Genomic DNA, 6,727 nt, shown 5'->3' on the forward strand with positions numbered 1-6,727 from the left:
GTGTTTGATTTTTTGGGTGTATTGATAACTTAAACATTCACAAGCAGGTCTTGCTTCAGTGCACATTTCACTGATAGCAACATCCTGGTATTGTGAATATTCAGATACACTTAAAGACTCACACAAACTCAGAGAATTAGGCATATTATATTCAACTAGTAAGCACTGCAGTTTTCCTCTGGGTTAACATTAGGATATACTGGCAAATACATGCTGACTCTTCTTTGCTTCGCACAATCCCTTTTTAACTTGGAGTTGTGGCCAGGTTCTAAAAAAAGGGTGTGCTGAATTCAGCCTGTTCTTTCATTTCATTTCATGAGTGAAAGGTTTTGTACCTTAGCCACAGAGTGTTTTCTTGTTTATTAAGCTTCTCTCCCTTCTCTTTTTGTTCTCAACACACATGCACACCTTACCCTGTATGACTAGGGTGCTAATATTACTTGTCCCATACTCCTCCAAAGGTGAGTGCACATTGCTATCTCCAGAATTAAATTACTTTTCATTTATCTTCTCTACTTTGAAGTCTCACAATGGAGACATTACTGGTACCTGCTCAAGCAAATCGATGAGCAACGGGATAACAATGGCAGTGACAGTAAATTTGTGACCTGAAGTGCTAGTGTGGCATGTAGAACACTTCCTTGGTGTGGATAACAGGAAGTTTTAGAGACTGAGTGCTCTATCTGAATGTGACATATCTGCACTTGCATTGCTTCTCAGCCATTGAAAATTGTTCATCTTTTCTCGTAGGGAGCATCATGGGGTACACCATCTGTGCTTTGTGACAGTGAGTCCTCTGAACAACTTAGGTGGACAACTATATGACAAAGTATACTTTGACAGGCTACTGTCACCATTGGCAGAATTTCAGCATGTGTTGCTTCTGTGCAAGATTTGTGATGGATTTCCACTTTCACATAGATGTGAACTGAGTCCTTCTGCCTAAGTTTCTTTTGGGCCCTGCAGACTAGTGTGCATTCACCTATGGTATGGATTTTCCACACTTGCTTATGCACAGTGGCGTGCTATACTTTGTTTCCAGGTACAGTCCAAGTGCACTTGTCTTACTGTACTCTACTGGGACTTCATTAGCAGTTGCAGCCATGCCAGGGTTTTGGAATATCTGCTACTGCATTCATCCTGAATGATGGTCAAATCTTACTGGACAGCTTCCAGGAGTACGCCTTAATGAGTGACTTTGCAAGTTCTCTCACTTTTCCTGTGCCTTAATAAATGAGCCAGTATGGAAGGCCTAAGGGGAGTGAAGGAGAGGCAAGAAGTGCAGTGAACTGGGGGACATGGGAGGCCCATGTTCTCAGGGCATTAACTGATCCCTAAGGACATGTATTCGTCATGACATTCTGTGAGATAGACATGTCATAAATTATTGCTCCTAATATCCACTGTCAGTAAGAACTGGTGGGATGCCTTTAGTTCTTTTCTCATTTTACCCTGTGTCTTCTCTTGTCAACTTTTAGTGAAACCAGACACTTCGGGTAGATTCCTCTGCAAGTTATGTGTGTATGGTCAAGTCTATGGTCTGTGGCTGGACATTTCAATCCCTGTTGCTCTGGTTGGCATTCCAGTAACTCAGGAACACCACTGGTGAGTCAATGGAGGAGTGTTAGCTGGGTTCCTGTTGTGACCTCAGGACTGCCTGTGGACATTCGCATGTCTCATGATGCTGGCTATTGACTTGTATTCTGGACCTTATTGGAGAAGCTGGACTTTATTCCTGCTTTGTGTGATTGTTTCAACATCTCTCGGTGTGGGGTGCTGTTGTAGTGCCACTTACCACTATCAGATGGTGTCAGGTGTCTTTTCAAGTTTTCTTTACAGGTTGACTGTGGTAGCTCAACTGAGCTGGGACCACCCATTCCCCATTGCCAGGTGTGTTTCAAGAAGGCTAATAAAAGACTACAAAACTTGAAAACCTGTGCCTGTATCTTTTTATTAATTCACTTATTTTCTTTTTGTAGTGTTTGTTTGTGCTATTGCCCCTGTGCTGATCCCACATATTTATGTGATGTGTTTGTTTATGCTTCATGGTGCCGCTTCTTTTGCTGTTATGTTTTACATCATTGCTGAGGTGACCATGATTTAGTGTTTCTGAACATTGGTATGGTTACTTTAGACTAATATTACAGTGGTTACATGGGTATGTTAAGATTGTTGTTACTGCTACTTAAAAAACTCACTAAAACTGGGATCACAGGATATAGGTGAATACAGATGGTCTCAATAACTCATTGCTCACATAATAAGATACATTTTCAGAAGTCACCTTTTATCCAGCCAGCTGTTGAAAACAAGATTCAAGTTAATAGTCATTCTTGAACTTGTTCTTACTTCAGTAAGCTGTTGCTTAACATGTAGTGCTAACCATTTTCTTAAATTCTCTATGTTCCCTATTTCTTTTACCTGTATGTTTCATATATCTTGTTATGCCTGTGTGTTCCACATTTCTTGTATACCTATATTTTCTGTACTTCTTGTCCCATAGTTCTGTGTCACACATGTGATTTACTACCCATGATTTACCACATGCTCACACAACACATACAGACAAGAAGTTTTTTCTTATGCCTTATATGTAGGTATGGGCTGGCAAGTAAGCCTGCATAGCTCACCACCTAGGTACAATTGCCATTGCTTTATTTCCTGATCCTGAGCAGACACAGGAATGCATGTTCATTCATATGCCTATGGAATCCCATCCATGTGTGTGCACATTCACTTAATGTTCTCTTTAATCAGTCATGCTCTCTGGAAGTAACTGGCAGATGCAAAATTCAGTCAGCCAAATCTCTGCCTACTATCTCTCTCTTGCATGGGCACACACACACACATGCACACACACTTACATTCACAAACATGCTCAGATCATGGCTATTTATTCTTTGCTTATGAAACAGAATTTTTTTGCTAAGCTTATCAGGCCTGGACATACTAACATGCACCTGTTTGTGTTACCTTAGTGTTCACTTGAGTGTGCAAATTTGCTTTACCCTTCAGTTCTATGACATGCTTAAATTTGATTCTAAGTACTGTGTTAGATTTTTTAGTGCGCTGACAGCTTAAGCTTTCACGAGCAGCTCTTGCTTCAGTGCACATTGTACCGTTTTCAGGATAGTCTGGTTTACAGCACTTTGCCCTACTTCTCAGGATGCTGCTGCTGTGTGCTTCTGGCACCTCACACTTATGTTTGACATTTGACGGGAATCATATATTCTGTTGTCAAACATCTCTATTTTGAGATTGACATCATTATAATTTCATGGCATGAATATCAAAGCTGTGTTTTATCCCTTGGTCACACATGTCCAGCATTAGTATTAGCCACACAGTCGAAGCATGCACATTTCAACTAGTTTGTCATACCAATTCTAAAATCAAGATCATGTTTTTGTTGGTGCAATCCAATGTATGCACTCTTCTTTGGGAATCCTTTCCTTGACTACTGTGTACACCCTTGTGTGCATTCTTGTAATATTTGTGTGAGCAAAATTACTTCCTCATTGTACAAAACATTGGGTTGCTCCCTTTCTCACATAGTCACATGCGAGCATTTGTTCTATTTTGCCACCCCAGCATGCAATGGCTTATTTTCTTGTTTGCTAAGCAGACACCTGCTGTTGCTGTTGCTTCATTTATTTCATGATATTTGCTGTAGCAGACACACGTCTCTGTGTTTATGTGTGTGCATGTGCGTTTTCATTCCACAATATTTAGGGGTCCACAATATTTTTCCAAGTTTTACATGCAGGCTGACACCAGGACACATAATATCAGTTCATTATTTCCCTCCCTCCCTTTTCCGCACTCTCTGCCAGTCTCAGACGCAGATATGCACACAATTACACACACACAAATACACAGACTTTGACATAACCCATTAAATTTTATTGGAATAAATTTTATTGACTGATTTTATTCATCAGCCAACCATTCATGGGCATACTAACATGCACTTGCTTGTGTTACTTCTCACTTGGATGTGAAATTTGATTTATATTTCAGTTTGTCACAAGCTTGAAATTGATCATTGGTACTGCATTTGATTTGTGGGGTGTGCTGATAGCTTTAACTTTCACAAGTATGTTAAGCTTCAGTGCACATTTTAATGGTTTCACCATAGTCTGGCTTACAGCACTTTACACTGCAGTCAGTGGTAACAAGTAAGCAGTGCACTTTCCCTGAAGGTTAACACCTGAACACTGTCACTGTCATTGTCATCCCGTTGTTCATTGACTTACTCGAGTGGGCACCAGTAATGTCTCCATTTGTTCCAGCCCTGAGATTTTAGCAGCCTCTCCTTACTCATCTTTCCCAATGATTGGAGGCTTCTTTCAGGGTCCCTGTGGCATATTTGATATGCCAAAAAGAGTAACAATATAGCAGGTCTCATTCCCCAACCTTGAAAACACCTGAACATAGGGGGAAATATCTGACTACTCTTCTTGACTTCTCACAATATTTTCCTAAGTGGCATTTATGACTAGATTTGAAAACAGGGTGTGCTTCAGCCAATTATTTCATTGAGAAAAGATCTTGCACTTCAGAACACACCATTTTGTTTTGCTACCTAAGCTACTCTCTTTCTGACTTATCCTGTAACACTGTGGCACTAATACAACTTGTCTCCTACTCATACTAATGATGGTGCTATTTTCAGTATAAAAAACTATATACGTGTATATATATGTGTGTGTATATATATATATATATATATTCCTACTTTGTGGTGTGAAGTGACAGTGCAGAATGTAGAGCAATTCCTTGCACTTGACCAGCTGGGGTTCAACCCATGGGCTCCCATTCTGACTCATCACTGCAAGAAGTTATTACTTAACACAAAGCCATGAGTAAACCCTGAGTATTGCTGCAGATGGCCCCAGTAACATTTAAAAGGCCCTTTTTTTGTTGCCTGGTCTGAGTGGCTGTTCCGAGTACCCTCATTCCTATGGTCACAGTTATGCATGCAGGCACACTCTCATTTCTGTTCATGGCATGCACTAAATGCATTCTTTATGGACATTCAGTTTGAGTCCTATTTCTTCTTTTGCTTCAGTTTATAGTTACATTATGTAATTTGGGTGTCATGCGATGCCAGGTAAGTCTGCCTCGGTGACATAATATAGGTGCCTTTTGATTGCAGGTGCATCACGTACCACCCAGTGGCTGAACAGTAAGTTGCAGGTAGATGACTGGGTGGTTAGGTGTTTGGGTAGATGGTTATGTAGGAGTTCGAGTTAGGGTTAGAGAGTTAGGGTTGGGAATTAAGGTAAGGGTTAGGATTGGGGATGGGGTTAGGGTCAAGGTCAGGGTCAGGATTAGGGGTTAGGGTCAGGGTCAGAGGTTAGGGTCAAGGGTTAGGGCTAGGGTTGGGGGATAGGGTTAGGATTTGGGGGTTAGGGTAAAATTATTTAAAATTCAGAATGTTCGTCTCCTTTTACTTTTTTTTGTTTTTAGAAAAGTAAAGTGCTTTTATTCTAAAGTAAGTCACTGTCACTGTCATCCTGTTGTTCATCAATTTACTCGAGTGGGCACCAGTAATGTCTCCATTTGTTCCAGCCCTGAGATTTTAGCAGCCTCTCCTTACTCATCTTTCCCAATGATTGGAAGCTTCTTTCAAGGTCAGGGGAATGTGACCTGCTATTGTTACTGTTTTTGGCATATCGAATACGCTACGGTGAACTTGTCAGGCTCTGCCATGCGTGTGGGATACTCTAGGTAGCTTGCCGGGTTCTCCGAGAAGCATATATATTTATTTCCCTCTATGATGATGTGTTGTGTGGCGGCGAAATATATTCACTCATGTGTGAGGCTCGGCCTGAGCATGTGGAAAGCAGCCTGGAGCATGGCGACAGTTGGGTAGTGGAAGTCGGCTGCTGGTGCTGGGTCCCTTGGGGCGGGCAGGGCTCTCACCTGCCTCCCCTCTGGGGTGCCCTGAGTGAAAACAGCAGGGCGCAGAGTCCGGTGGCATGGTTATGGGGGCCTCATTTTATGCTCCCTTCCAGGAGAAGCAGCTGTGAGTTCTGGAGGGTGGCTGATGAGGAGATTATCTGGCACCGGCAGGAGGTGGCTTATGGGTGTGACCCCCTGATCACTGGAGACTGGGGGAAGCAGACAGAGGATCTCTGCTCTGGGGTCCTGTTGAGCCCAGAGTCCAAGATCACACAATCCCACATTACCTGGGTTCCATGGGACTTCGCTCATGTGTGAGGCTCGATCCGAGCCTGTGGAAAGCGGCCTGGAGTGTGGCAGTGGTTGGGTAGTGGAGGTCGGCTGTCGGGGCTGGCTCCCTTGTGGGTGGAGTCAGTAGATATCTAAAATTCTAAAATTTACAAGAGCAGACCGAGGTGCAGTACAGTCAGGCCGGGAAGAGGTGATTAAAGGCAGAGAATAATGGGCAACAGGAGTTCTGGGTGCTATAAGCGAGGAATTCTCGAGTATCTGATTCTTCCCTCCTTGTTGTAAGGGCTTTTCTCAAGCTGACATGAAAGGAACCTTCCACTTCTGACACTCTAGCCCACTCCATCACTTTGGCAGGAGGTGGCTTATGGGTGTGACCCCCGGGTAGCCAGAGATTGGGGGAAGCAAGGCAGAGGACCTCTGCTCCCAGGTCCCAAAGAAGCATCCACATCTTGTTCTCCCTAGGCCACAGACCTGGCCTCTGTTCTTCCCAGGGTTAAATGAGGATATGTGCGTCCCCACCTACTCCAAG

Source organism: Sorex araneus, chromosome 1 (assembly GCF_027595985.1).
Source record: "Sorex araneus isolate mSorAra2 chromosome 1, mSorAra2.pri, whole genome shotgun sequence".
NCBI lineage: Eukaryota > Metazoa > Chordata > Mammalia > Eulipotyphla > Soricidae > Sorex > Sorex araneus.